This window comes from Pan paniscus, chromosome 16 (assembly GCF_029289425.2).
Source record: "Pan paniscus chromosome 16, NHGRI_mPanPan1-v2.0_pri, whole genome shotgun sequence".
Taxonomy (NCBI): domain Eukaryota; kingdom Metazoa; phylum Chordata; class Mammalia; order Primates; family Hominidae; genus Pan; species Pan paniscus.
The window spans coordinates 32,747,635-32,763,170 of NC_073265.2; the positions used below are offsets into that span (position 1 = coordinate 32,747,635).

General features: G+C 42.4%; 1 protein-coding gene across 1 annotated transcript in view; it reads right to left on the reverse strand.

The window, feature by feature from the left end:
• TP53BP1 (tumor protein p53 binding protein 1) overlaps positions 1-15,526 on the reverse strand; it is a 108,029-nt gene extending 92,503 nt beyond the window's left edge. The window contains exon 1 of the mRNA XM_003805577.7: positions 15,355-15,526. The gene's annotated coding sequence lies outside the window, so the exon portion shown is untranslated. The remainder of the gene's footprint in view (positions 1-15,354) is intronic.
• Between the last annotated feature and the right edge of the window lie 10 nt (positions 15,527-15,536).

Sequence of the window (15,536 nt, forward strand, 5' to 3'; positions counted from 1 at the left end):
GGTGTGGTGGCATGTGCCTGTAGTCCCAGCTACTCAGGAGGCTGAGGTGAGAGCATCTCCTGAACTAGGAGGCAGAGGTTGCAATGAGCCAAGATTGCAACACTGTGCTCCAGCCTGGGCAAGAGAGTGAGACCCTGTCTGAAACAACAACAATAAAAACCTAAAAACCGCCAGGCGCAGTGGCTCACACCTGTAATCCCAGCACTTTGGGAGGACGAGGCGGGCGGATCATGAGGTCAGGAGATCGAGACCATCCTGGCTAAGATAGTGAAACCCCGCCTCTACTAAAAATACAAAAAATCAGCTGGGCATGGTGGTGGGCGCCTGTAGTCCCAGCTACTCAGGAGGCTGATGCAGGAGAATTGCTTGAACCCTGGAGGCGTAGGTTACAGTGAGCTGAGATCGTGCCACTGCACTCCAGCGTGAGCAACAGAGTGAGACTCCGTCACACACACACACACACACACACAAAAAGCCAGGTGCGGTAGCTCACGCCTGTAATCCCAGCACTCTGGGAGGCCAAGTCGGGCAGATCACGAGGTCAGGAGATCGAGACCATCCTGGCTAACACGGTGAAACACGGTCTCTACTAAAAATACAAAAAATTAGCCGGGTGCGCGGGCAGGCGCCTGTAGTCCCAGCTACTTGGGAGGCTGAGGCAGGAGAATGGCGTGAACCCGGGAGGCGGAGCTTGCAGTCAGCAGAGATCGCGCCACTGCACTCCAGCCTGGGTGACAGAGTGAGACCCCGTCTCAAAAAAAAAAAAAAAGCCTAAAAACCTCAGCCTGACTAAAAATAGATAAATAAATGAGTGAGCCCTTTGCATTACTAAACAAGAATCTTAAAAAAAACTGTTAAGAAAAACTATTAATTCCTTGTTAGGCAGTGTGGCAATTAAATTAATCATTAAATTATCCAGAAAAACAAACTACAGGCAGAATGGTTGCAGCTAGATGAGCCAAAGGCCTTTATTGACTCCTAGACTGCAAAGGACCAACAGCACACCTACCTGTCTACAGGTAACATCTTTTCCTAAACCACCTTAGACAGAGAAATCTAACTTACCTGTAAAGCCCTCCCAGAGAAGACTCATCAGATCTTAGGTTAACTTGCTTTAAAGTTTAACAAACCTCATTGTCAGAAATTTTTCTTCTAGTATTAATCTTCTAATCTTCTAACCTAAATCCTTTATTATAGAATTTAAAGCCATTTCCTCTCATATTGTCTTTAACTGCTATCTTTAAAACCTAGATAGATGTCATTAAGTTGGGATCATCTCATTTGGTCCTATAATTATATAATAAATTTCAAACCATCAAACAACAAATCTAAATGCTATATGACTTAGTTTGTGAGTATTTTTCTGAAGCCTCCTCAAAGACTTCTCTAAGCAAAAGAACCCTAGCCCAGCTTATTCTTCCCTCACAGGTATTCCACCAACCTTTAAAGTTGCTTCACGATCTTATGAAAACTCATAGTTTTCAAGCTCAGTGGCAGAGTACTCTACTGAGGAGAATTGACAAGTGCCAAATTTAATGATAGGAAAACAATCATATATTCCTTTTTTTTTTTTTTTTTTTTTTGAGATGGAGTTTCACTCTTTTTGCCCAGGCTGGAGTGCAATGGTGTGATCTCCGCTTACGGCAACCCCTGCCTCCTGGGTTCAACTGATTCTCCTGCCTCAGCCTCCTGAGTAGCTAGGATTACAGGCATGTGCAACACACCTGGCTAATTTTGTATTTTTAGTAGAGACAGAGTTTCTCCATGTTGGTCAAGCAGGTCTCGAACTCCGGCCTCAGGTGATCCGCCCACCTCAGCCTCCCAAAGTGCTGGGATTACAGGCATGAGCCACAGTGCCCGGCCTCTCCCCTCTTTGTATAGAAGTAATCAAATCTTCACATCCAAGTATCATCTCCTGTCCACTCTACTTCTCTACGTTTGCAGTCTGGCTTCGACCTCCATAAATCTAATGCCTAGCACAATGCCAGACACAAAGTAGTTACTCTAAACATGTTAATGACTGATTCTAAAATTTTCTTGTCAAATTACCTCATTATCAGCCAGGCGCGGTAGCTCAAGTAATCCCAGTACTTTGGGAGGCCAAGGCAGGCTGATTGCTTGAGCTCAGGAGTTCAAGACTAGCCTGGCCAGCATGGTGAAACCCCGTCTCTATTAAAAATACAATGGTGGTGTGCACCTGTATTCCCAGCTACTCAGGAGGCTGAGGTGGAAGAATCACTTGAACCTGGGAGGCAGAGGTTGCAGTGAGCTGAGATCGCACCACTGCACCCCAGCCTGGGCTACAGAGTGAGACTCTGTCTCAAAAAACAACAACAAATTACCTCATTATCTTTGACGTCTGTAGTGTCTGATGCTGTTGCCATTCCCTCCTCAAAATTCTCATCCTGTGACTCGATAAATCCTGGCTCTTCTCTACCATCTCAGCTTTCTTTCCAATTCCTAACTTCCTGGAAGCCAGTACTATAGAATAAAAATCGAGAGTGATATGAACATGCTCAACACAGATGAACCTTGAAAACATTATGCTAAGTGAAATAAGCCAGACACAAAAGAACAAATATTGTGTGATTCCACTTATACGAGGTACCTAGAGTAGGCAAATTCAGAAAGAGAGAAAGTAGAATGGTGGCTGCCAGGAGCTAGGAGGAGGGAGGAAAGGGAATTTATTGTTTAATGATTTACATAGCTTCAGTTTGGGAAGATGAAAAAGTTCTGGAGATGGATGGTGGTGATGGTTGCACAACAATGTAAATGTACTTAATGCCACTGAACCATACACTTAAAAATGGTTATAATGGTACATTTATGTTATGTGTATTTTACTACAGTAACAAAAGTTTTTCAATGAGACTAAACTTTAATATTTAAAGATGTGTACTTAGATCATAAAAAATTTTAATAACAGGATTGCAATAAAAGAATGTATGGTTAATTGTATAGGGAACAGTGGGGTTGTAATTCATTAAGAGGCATGTGAGGTGCTTGGAAATGTTCTATTTTTTATTACCAGAGGCATTACACAGGTATACTATTTATAATTCATAAATTTGTACATTTATATTTTATTTTATTCACTTTATGTGTGCTATGTTTCACAATAAAGATGATTCAAAATAAATATCATTAATGCTAAAACTCATAATATGGTGAAAGAGGGTATATACATGATCTCAAAGTATCTCCCTAAAATGTACTGAATTATTACAAAGAGAAAAGTGGTAAATTTGCAGTGAAGAAACCTGGTATTCACCAACTCAACCAAGTGATCTCAGTTAATATACCAGTAAGGGAACAAAAAGCCATCTGTGTCACTTGATATAATGCACTGAGGATATATCACACTTTAATTGTATTCTTGCCAAAAATCTATAACCTGAATCTGATCATGAGAAAAAATCAGATAAATCCACATTAATGGGTGCTTTACAGATAAACAGCCCATATTCTCCAAAGAGAAAGAGAGAGAGAGAGAAAGAAGTGCTGCCAAGGTCAAGAATGACAATCAAAGTCTCAAGAAATGTTCTAGATTTGAGAAGACTACAAAGACAAAACCATTAAATGTAACAGATGATCCAGAACTGAATCCTGGACAAGAACTTGGTTTCCCTTCTTCTATAAATAATTCTAATGGGAGCACTGTTGATATCTGAATAAGGTCTGTAGATTAGTAACGAATCAATGTTATTTTCCTGATCTTGATAATTATACTCTGGTTATTAAATAAAAAATAAAGAAAGAGAATGGTACCAAATTATCCAAGATTGGAGCTGGGCAGTTTGGTACTAAGCAAAACTAAAGAAAAGTTAACCTGCACCTGACATAGGAACAGCATGAGGACAAGAGAAGGAATATACTTAGAGACTATGGAAACCGCCAGAAATCAGACCCAGGATGGTAGAAGGTGAGAAAAGTTCATTTTGCAAATTAAAAACAACAACAACAACAACAAAAAACAAAACAAACCAGTTACTCCTAAACTCTTATGTTTCAATGGAAAGAAGGGAGTTTTTATGTCCTGGGGCTGAGAAATCTAAAAAGAATATAAGAGAAGACTTCAGTGGACAAGAACACCACTGTGTCCTAGTGGCTGAGCTGTGAAATAGTTACTCATATTCTGAGGTAGTGTGTGTATATAAAGTAACGTCTATGTACAAAGAAGGGAACAACAGACTCTGGGGCCTACTTAAGGGTGGAGAGGGGGAGGAGGATGAGAATCAAAAACTATCAGTTACTATGCTTGTTACCTGTGTGGCAAAATAATCTGTACACCAAACCCCGTGATAATGCAACTTACCTATTTAACAAACCTGCACATGTACCCCTGAAACTCAAATAAAATTTAAAAAATAATAATAAATAATAAAGTAAAAGTAACATAGCATGAACACAGTGCCTACTCTTGGATCCTACTTCCTGTGTCATTATTACCCTTTCCCATTCTACTCTGAGCATATCCCTTCTGCAGTGTCTTCAGTACAGCTAGGTCTCAAAGGCTGATCTGGGCTGTACAGAGCTAGTGTGCTAACTAACAAGTGGCAAGAATAGCAGTAATGCATCTTGGCTCTACTCACATATAAGCACATCACACAGAGTCTCAAGAACTGAAAGTCAGAGCAAGTCAGAAAACCCATAAAACTGACCAAAAATTTCTTCACAAACTCAGGTTCATTTATTAATTTCAATTCACTTAAATGCAAGGTACCATTTTGGCTCCATGGTGGTGGTGGAGAGAGAGCAGTGTATAAGGATGAGTAATATCTAGTTTCTAGCTTCAAAGAATTTACAATCTAGGAAGGAGATAAGACATAGAAATAATGATAGTACAAGATACAATAAAAGTTCTGTAGGAATTGTGAGACAAATCGAAAGAATTTTAGTCATGTGGTTATAATGAATACTTCTTGAGCACTTACTATGTTCTAAGTTCTATTTACTCTCACTCCTTTCTTGATTTCATCCAGTCACATTGCTATAAATACAATCTATATGCCAATGACTCCTAACTATGTCTTCGACCCACACCTCTCTCCCAAATTACCAATTTATGTATCTAACTGCCTATTCAATATCTTCATTTTGATGTCCAATTGACATCTCAAATTCAACATGCTTAAAATTGAACTCATCTCTTCTACCAAGTCTACTCCACCCGCAGCCTTCCCCATCTCAGTTGATGGCAACTTCACCCTTCTGGTTGCTTATAACAAAAAGCTTGAAGATACTGTCTTTTTATTAACAGAAAGAATTTTAAAAGCTATGTACTTATATAATCCACCTTCAACAATTAGCAACAAATGCTCAATCTTCTTTTGTTGAAATTTTTCTTTTTTTTTCAAACAAATGCTCAATCTTATTTCATCTATATCCACCCACTTCCCCCAAACTGATTTCTAAACAAATCCCAGACATCATATAATTTTAACCAAAATACTTCTGTATCTAAAATATAGAGAATATTTTAGGCCAGGCTTGGTGGCTCACACTTACAATCCCAGCACTTTGGGAGGCTGAGGTGGGTGGACCACCTGAGGTCAGAAGTTTAAGACCAGCCTGGCCAACATGGTGAAACCCCGTCTCTATTAAAAAATACAAAATTTAGCTGGGCATGGTGGCGAGCACCTGTAGTCCCAGCTACTTGGGAGGCTGAGGCAGGAGAATCACTTGAACCTGGGAGGCGGAGGTTGCACTGAGCCGAAATCACGCTGCTGCACTCCAGCCTGGGCGACAGAGTGAGACTCTGTCTCAAAGAAATAAAATAAAATAAAGAGAATATTTTAAACATAAGAACACCGTCAACACACCCAAAGAAAATGAACAGGCCAGGCATGGTGGCTTACATCCCAGAACTTTGGGAGGCCAACGCAGGAGGATCACTTGAGCTCAGGAGGTAAAGTCTGCAGTGAGCAGTGATCATGCCACTGCACACCAGCCTGGGTGACAGTGACAGTTTGTCTAAAAAACATATATATATAAAGTTAAGTTACTGTATTTTAAAATCACTTAAAACAATACTACCAATTCAATAGTTAGGCTTGTTTCTTTCATTTTGTTTTTTATTTTTAGTGACTGATATTTTTATTGAGGTAAAATTTAAATACAGTGAAATCTATAGCTCTTAATTGTGTAAATTTTTTTTTTTTTAAGAGACAGGGTCTTGCTCTGTGGCCGAAGCTAGAGTGCAATGGCTTGATCATAGCTCACCACAGCCTTGAACTCCTGGGCTCAGCTCCTGGGCTCAAGCAATCCTCCCAGCTCAGTCTCCTCGGGGCTGGGACTACAGGTATGCACCACCACACCTGGCTAATTTTTCTTTCTTTTGTAGAGATGGGGCTACACTATGTTGCTCAGGTGGGTCTTGAACTCCTGGGCTCAAGCAATCCTCCCACCTCGACCTCCCAAAATGCTGGGAACACAGGCATGGGCCACCGTGCTTGGCCAGTAATTTGATGAGCTTTGACAAACATATACAGCCATGAAACCTGCATATCAATCAATATATAGAACATTGTCATCACTCCAGAGAGTTATTCATGGTCCCTTCCAGTCAATCCCCATTCCACAAGGCAGTCATATTGTAACTTCTATGACCATAGATTAATTTTACCTGTAATACTATTTTATATAAATGGAATCACACAGTACGTGGTCTTTTGTGTCCAGCTTCTTTTGCTCAACATTTTGCATGTTGCTGCATGCATCAGTACTTCATTCTTTTTCATTGCTCAGCAACATTCAATTGTATGCAACACAACTTGTTTTATTAATTCTCCTATTACTGCATATTTGGGTTTAGACTATTATAAATAAAGTTGCTATGAACATTTATAAACAATTCGTTTTGTGAACATTTGTTTTCATTTATCTTGGGTAGATAACTAGAAGTGGAACTGCTGGGTCATAGGATGTGTGCTCCTTTCACTTTATAAGAAACTGCCAAAAACAGTTTTTGAAAATGACTGTAGGCCACCTGCAGTGGCTCGTGCCTGTAATCCCAACATTTTGGGAGGCTGAGTTGAGAGGTTCGCTTGAGCCAGAAGTTCAAGACCAGCCTGGGCAATACAGGGAGGTCTTATCTCTACAAAAAAATGTTTTAAAAATTAGTCAAGCATGGTGGCACCAGCCTGTAGTACCAGCTACTAGGGAGGCTGAGGTGGGAAGATCAATTGAGCCCAGGAGTTCAAGGTTGCAGTGAGCTACGATCGCACCACTTGCACTCCAGCCTGGGCAACAGAGCGAGACTATGTCTCTTAAAAACAAATTAAAAATAAATAAAAAAAATGATTGTATAATTTTACACTTCCACTAACAACATATTAGTTTCAGGTGCTCCACATTCTCACTAACATTTGGTTTGTCAGTGTGAAGTGATATCTCATGTTTGTTTTTTTTCTTATTTTTTTTTGAGTCTCACTCTGTCACCCAGGCTGGAGTGCAGTAGCGCGATCTTGGCTCACTGCAAGCTCCGCCTCCTGGGTTCACACCATTCTCCTGCCTCAGCCTCCTGAGCAGCTGGGACTACAGGCGCCCGCCACCACAACCTACTTTTTTTTTTTTTTGTATTTTTTAGTAGAGACGGGGTTTCACCATGTTAGCCAAAATGGTCTCAATCTCCTGTCCTCATGATCTGCCCACCTTGGCCTCCTAAAGTGTTGGGATTACACGCGTGAGCCACCGTGCCCTGCCATTTGTTTTTTTTCTTGAGGCAGAGTCTCACTTTGTCACTCCAGCTGGAGTGTGATGGCATGATCTCAGCTCACTGCAACCTCTGTCTCCTGGGTTCAAGCGATTCTTGTACCTCAACCTCCCAAGTAGCTGGGATTACAGGCGCACACCACCACCCCCAGCTAATTTTTGTATTTTTAGTAGAGACAGGGTTTTGCCGTGTTGGCCAGGCTGGTCTTCAACTCCTGGACTCAAGCGATCAACCCGCCTTGGCCTCCAAAACTGCTGGGATTACATGCGTGAGCCACCTTGCCCAGCCTATCTTGTGTTTTTTAGTCAACTTTATATATCATTTATGTACAATTAAAATTGGGCCCATTTTAAGTGTAGAGTTTGATGAGTTCAATAAATGGGTGCGTGTGTGTGCGCGTGCGCGGGTGTGTGTAGCTATGACCCCAATCAAATATAGAACATATCAATCACCCAAAAAGTTCCCTGTGCCCTTTGCAATCAATTCCCAGCCCTGGGCAATCATTTATTTGCTTTCTGTCACTGTAGATTAGTTTTTCCCATTCTAGAATTTCAGATAAACTTATTCATGCAGTATGTACTGTGACAACCATGAAAATGTACCACTGGGCTGGGCACAGTGGCTCACACCTGTAATCCCAACACTTCAGGAGCCTGAGGCAGGTGGATTACCTGATGTCAGGATTTCAAGACCAGCCTGGCCAACGTGGCAAAACTCTGTTTCTACTAAAAATACAAAAAATTAGCTGGGCGTGGTGGCCAGCGCCTGTAATTCCAGCTACTCGGGAGGCTGAGGCAGGAGAATTGTTTGAACCCGGGAGGCGGAGGTTGCAGTAAGCAGAGATGACGCCACTACACTCCAGCCTGGGCAACAGAGCAAGACTCCATCTCAAAAAAAAAAAGATTCTTCCTTTCCAATCCTCCTTCCTTCCCTCTCTCCTTCCACAGATGTCAGGCTTACATCTTAGTCTGAAGTCTCACCCTGCCTTCTCCTGATTCTTCTTTGCAGTGTTTTAAAATATAGTCAGCCTTCCCTATATGTGGATTCTGCATCTGTGGATTCAACCAACCATGAATTGAAAATATTCAGAAAAAAAGGGTGGTTGCTTCCATACTGAACATTCACAGACTTTTTTTTCTTGTAATTATTTGCCAAACAATACACCTATTTACATAGCATTTACACTGTATTAGTTATTACAGGTAATCAAGAGACAATTTAATGCATACGGGAGGGCCAGGAATGGTGGCTAAAGCCTGTAATCCCATAGCTTTGGGAGACCAAGATGGGAGGATTGCTTGAGGCTAGGAGTTCGAGACCAGCCTGTGCAAAATAGCAAGACCCCCCCCCCATCTCTACAAATCAATCAATAAATTAAAACAAAAATTTTTTGAGACAGAGTCTTGCTCTGTTGCCCAAGCTGGAGCGCACTGGCACGATCACAGCTCACTGCAACCTCAAGTGATACTTTTGCCTCAAGTGATCCTCCTGCTTTAGCCTCCCAAAGTGCTGGGATTATAAATGTGACCCACCGTGCCTGGCCATAAATATTATTGAATGAATGAATGAATTCCAGGCATTGTGCTAAGCATATTTAAAAGGTTGTTCCACTTAATTCTCAAAATAATCCCTATAAGGTGGGGTGCTATTATTTTAATTTTACAGACAAGGAAACTGAAGCACAGAGAAGATAAGCAAGTTGCCAAAGTTCACATAGTTGGTAAGTAAGAAAGTCAGTTTTGCAGAAGTAGTTGGGTTTGAGTTCGGTCATATCCCTTAAATCCTTTGTGGAATGAGATGAATCTTTATTCCACAAATAAGGTAAAGGTAAATAAATAAATCCTTAGATGAGTTAAGGAAAACAGAGTATTCAAGGAAAAATGAACAGCCTAAACAAAAAATACAAGAATGAGAAAAAGGCAAGTGGTTCAGACTGACTGAATAAAAAGGTTGATACAGGATATTTGCGGCCAGGCACGGTGTCTCACTCCTGTAATCCCAGTACTTTGGGAGGCCGAGGCGGAGAGATCACCTGAGGTCAAGAGTTCAAGACCAGCCTGGCCAAATGGTGAAACCCTGTCTCTACCAAAAATATAAAAAACTAGCCAGGTATGTTGGTGCACACCTGCAATCCCAGCTACTCGGGAAGGTGAGGCAAGAGAATTGCTTGAACCTGGCAGGCGGAGGTTGCAGTGAGCCGAGATCGTGCCACTGCACTCCAGTCTGGGTGACAGAGCGAGACTCCGTTTCAAAAAATAAATAAATAAAATTTTAAAAATAAAATAAAAACAGGATATTTGCAGGAGGTAATGTTGGAAAGGGAAGTTAGGGCATATTATGAAGGATCTTCGAGAAGGAACTGATGGGAAGAAAGACAAAGTATTTGTGATTTTGTGATATTGCAAAGGGAATAATATTTCTTCAACCCAAGCATTCCTTGAAAGGAAATAACTCCATTCTATGAATACTTTGGGGAAAAAAAAGATGCAAAATATAATTCACACACAGGTATGGCCTGAAAACTAAGTTATATAGTTAGGTTTGAATCCTCTTTACCACCATCATCTCTACCACCACAAAGAAAATCCTTAAGAGATCCCTGCAGTAAGAGGTAGCTTTGCTCAGATTAAAAGAAAAGATGGTATCAGAGGTCACAGCCAAACACTACCTTCCATTTCACAGGCTAATGAAATGGATAAGGGAAGATGGTATTGATAAATTATTTTTTTCGCTTTTGGGAATCACTTTCTTAAATAAAAGAATGTGGGAAGTGAGGGAAGAAAAAGGGGAAATTTCTTCATTGTCCTTTGCAATGCTCTGCAGGGGGAAGGTAAACCCAGTCCCATTGCTCTGCCCATTTACTTAATGTGAACAAATAATAATTAGAAAAATATTTATTGTGGGCCTCCTCTGTGGCCCAGACATAGTAATAAATGCAGACTTCTTCCCCATCTCAACCTTTTTAGATATTATTTTACTCAGTGCCTTTTTAAAGGTTATTTTACTCCATGCCTTTGCAGACAAACCAGCTGTTCAGGCTGAGGTGACCCTATGGCTGCTGGTATGCATTATGATCACAGTATTTCCCCCAAAAGCCAAGGATAAGCCTCTGACACAGCACTTCTGTAATCCAACACGCCTCTCTCTGTGTAAGAATGCTTTACAGGCAGAACTGAGTGCAGGGAAGGAATCTGAGCTGTATGCAGCTCCCTTGGATATTTTGGTGGATAAAATCATGCAATCCAGCAGAGCAGGGCTGGAGTTCTGCCAAATGAGCTCAGACCCCCAGAAAAACTAATGACATTCATTAGGCTAGAAGAGAAGGCCCAGCATCTTTTCTTTATGAATTGCCAGAGCTGCCTTAAATCTTATGGAGACTTTAAGCATTGAAAGAATTATGATGTTCTTCTCTCCTATGAACACCTAATCCAAGATGAGTGCAACTAATTGCAAGTAAAGCTCTGATTTTTCATGGGGACAACTTTAATACTTTAAATGCCAAATATGAAATTATTTCCAGAAAAACTTAGAGATGCCCTTCCCACTTTGTTAAGAGTGTGCTTAATTTACCTATTGGATAATTTATCACTATACATTATGAAGGCCTGGGGGTTGAGAATTCCCTAACTGGTTTAAACTTAGCCGATACTTTTCAAACCATTTGAGATTTATATTATCTTTTGCCTTGTGCTGACTCCAGTGCATAACCAAGGAAAGAGCCTATAATAGTGCCTTCCTCTTGCACCTCTTCTAACCTCCTCTTTCAGTGGTGGATCCTTAGACACCTTCGACAATTCAAGGGTCCTTCATCACAGTTCAAAAGCATTGGTGTGCCACTATATCTGCCAATTTTGCTTGACAAGACTGTGGAAGAAGCTACAGAATTGGAGAGCTCCCAAAAGATCATACTTGGTCATTCCAGGGGGTCAATAGTTAAATGAAACAAAACAAGAGGCTCCATAGCCATCAAACACTACTACCTGTGTCTGACAATCATGCATATCACAGGTCCCTAATAATCCCCTTGAGGCAGGAGAATAGTGTCTGGAGACAGGGAGCCTTCACTTCAGCCTCTGATTGGTGGGAGCCAAGTCTTCATTTGCAAAGGGTGTAACTTCACTTCAGCCTCTAATTGGTCACGGGCCAAGCCACCACTTCAGCCTCCAATAGGTCGCAGGCCAAGTCTTCATTTACATAGGATGTAATTAATAGGAAACCTCTAAAGGGTACTTAAACCCAAGAAGATTTGTGCAACTGGGGCCCTTGAGCCACTTACTCGAGCCCACTCCCACTCTGTGGAATGTACTTTCACTTCAATAAATCTATGCTTTCATCTTCCATTGGTTTGTTTGTGCATTTTGTCCAATTCTTTTTTTTTTTTTTTTTTGAGATGGAGTCTCACTCTGTCACCCAGCCTGGAGTACAGTGGCACGATCTCCACTCACTGCAACCTGCACTTCCTGGGTTCAAGCAATTCTCCTGCCTCAGCCTCCCGAGTAGCTGGGATTACAGGCGCCCACCAACACGCCCAGCTAATTTTTGCATTTTTAGTAGAGATGGGGTTTCACCATGTTGGCCAGGCTGGTCTCGAACTCCTGACCTCAGGTGATCCACCCACCTCAGCCTCCCAAAGTGTTGGGATTACAGGCGTGAGCCACTGCGCCCAGCTAGTCCAATTCTTTGTTCAATATGCCAAGAACCTGGACAACTCGTAGTCAAGACCCTCCACTGGTAACACCCTTGGAAGGGCCTTTGAATTGCATCGTTTTACTACCAGGCTTCTGCCATAGCACACTTCCTAAATTCAATATAGATTTTTAAATACTTTATAATTCATATATGTATTTAATTTTTTATTTAGCTTTCTAAGTCTTATACATATGTATCAGAGCATTTTCTGTCTTTGCTTATAAAATTCTGGGACACTGATGCTAATGCTCCACAGTTTTCTTTTTTCTTTTTTTTTTTTTTTCTGTTTGAGATAAGAGGCTTGCTCTGTTGCCCAAGCTAGAGCGCAGTGGCGAGATCTCGGCTCACTGCCTCCTGGGCTCAATTGATCCTCCCATCTCAGCCTCCTGAGTAGCTGGGACTACAGGCACACACCACCACATCCGGCTAATTTTTGTATTTTTTGTAAAGATGGGGTTCCATTATGTACCCCAGGCTGGTCTTGAACTTCTGGGCTCAAGCAATCCACCCGCCTCAGTCTCCCAAACAGCTGGGATTACAGATGTGAGCCACCACTCCTGGCCAGTTTTCTTTATAGAGCACTTTGGACAGTGCTATGTGCAATTTAACACTTAAAAATATTTTCTGGGCCGGGCATGGTGGCCCATGCCTGTAATTTCAGCACTTTGGGAGGCCGAGGTGGGTGGATCACGAGGTCAGGAGTTTGAGACCAGTATGGCCAACATGGTGAAACTCCGTCTCTACTAAAACTACAAAAATTAGCTGGGCGTGGTGGCGCGCGCCTGTAGTCCCAGCTACTCAGGAGGCTAAGGCAGAAGAATCGCTTGAACCTGGGAGGCAGAGGTTGCAGTGAACCAAGATCGCGCCACTGCACTCCAACCTGGGCAAGAGAGCAAGACTCCGCCTCAAAAAAAAAATTTCTGGGCTGGGAACAGTGGCTCACGCTTGTAATCCCAGTCCTTTGGGAGGCCAAGGCAAGAGGACTGCTTGAGGCCAGGAGTTTGGGACCAACCTGTGCAACACACAAAGACCCTGTCTCTGTGAGACCCTGTCCCAAATAGTCCTAGCTACTCCAGAGGCTGAGGTGCAAGGATCACTTGAGCCCAGAGTTTGAGGTTACAGTGAGCTACAATCACGCCACTGTATACCAGCCTTGCTGACACAGCAAGACTCTGTCTCTAAATATATATACGTATATTTTGACAATATAATCATACTGGAATCATCACCCAGTGGAATGGCTGGAATACTGTTAACCAAGGAAAGAGGAGGATAATTAACAGACACCTATAGCCAATCTTTCTGTGACATTGTCAGCCTTTGGCAGTGAGCCTGCAAAATACTCATCCAGCACACATAAGCAATGTTAGTACTATCATAATCTACATTTGCACTGTAATTAATAAAACCCAATTTTAGCAGGGCCTGAGATCACAAGGCTGAGTTTCTGCCCCTACCATCTAATCAGTATGTGATCCTTCCCTATACCATTCAGATCTATTGTCTAGTCTCTTTGTGAGACTTGATGAAAGCAGAATCTTTGGTTAACTACTGCTGACCTTTATACTGAGACCCTGTGCTAGTTAGCGGCCTCATCTCTGCAGTTGCTATGGAAACTGTCCCTTTCTCCCCACAACCTATTCTGGCTCTCTGCCTCCACATGGTACTCTTTTACTGATTGCAGAAGAGGAGGCCTGTAAATCTCTCCAAGCTCTTTTCCAGATTCAGATCCACAAACAGTGGGGAGGGGGGGCAGAGGTACAGCGGAACACCGTCTCATGTGTCATAGTCATGAGACTAGAGGGTGAGGCATCCCGAGCATCTGACATCCTGCCAGTACTCTTATTTTCTCCTTTCTGTGCAAAAAGGATTTTCAGGGCCATGTCCAAATTGGTTGCAGAGTGGACTGGCTGTTTTCCTGTAACACATGCTCCATGGTAGGGACCAGGATTGCTGTAAAGTTTTTTGTTTTGTTTTGTTTTGTTTTGTTTTGTTTTGAAACAGAGTCTCACTCTGTCACTCAGGCTGGAGTGCAGTGGTGCAATCCTGGCTTACTGCAACCTTCGCCTCCGGGGTTCAAGTGGTTCTCCTGCCTCAGCCTCCCGAGTAGCTGGGATTATAGGCGCCCAACACCACGCCCAGCTAATTTTTGTATTTTTAATAGAGGCAGGGTTTCTCCATGTTGGCCAGGCTGGTCTTGAACTCCTGACCTCAAGTGAACCACCCACTTTGGCCTCCCAAACTGCTGGGATTACAGGCGTGGGCCACTGTGCCCGGTCGCTGTGAAGTATTTAACATGCAGACAATGCCCAATCAGAACGTGGCTCACAGGCAGCCTTGCTGAATCTGATACTGTGTTCCTTTCTTTCCTGTACTATCTCCAAAGCAAAGGCAAATGGGACAAAAAAAAAAACAAAAACAAAAAACCCCAAAAAACAAAACAAAACAAAAAAAAACAAAAAAACAAGTGCTGCTGGAGCCCTAGGGTGAAAGATAGGCGCTCCCATACATACATGTACAGAATGATTCGGTATCCTGGGTAAAAGACGACTCTGGAGTGTGGAGTAGGTGGAGACACACTGAGGAATGGGGGAGGCTCTAGCCTAACAGCACTTTTTTACAAAGAGGTTCCAGTCAGTCATAAAACAGTGCAAGGCCTCCTCAGTCCTTTCCCAACCTCTGGTTTTGATCTTAGAACTGTCAACCCCTTCTTTGGTGCAAACACTGCTCCTTCTGTTTTAAGAACTCCCGGGGGGTGGGAGGGGGTAAGTAATACAACAGTCTCCTGAGGGAGACCCATCTCACTGTCACATCACTTGAAGATGGGAAGGTCTTTCCTAGGTTTTACTCAAATCCCCCTTGCTGCAGTCTGAGCTCATTGCACTCGAGTCCTGCACTCAGCAGAGATGGAAACTAGCCAGCCAACTGCTATCTTCAGAATAACAACTCACCAGGGACTCAAGGCCGGAAGGTCATTCTGTCCCCTCCAATACTGCGCAGCCTTCCAGAGCACTCCCAGGGCCCGGGGCAAGGACAGGGAAACCGAGGATGGAGACCTCGGGCAGGACCCAGGCAGGCAGTGACCAAAAAAAAAAAAAAAAAAAAAAAAAAAAACACGCCAAACAACGATAAT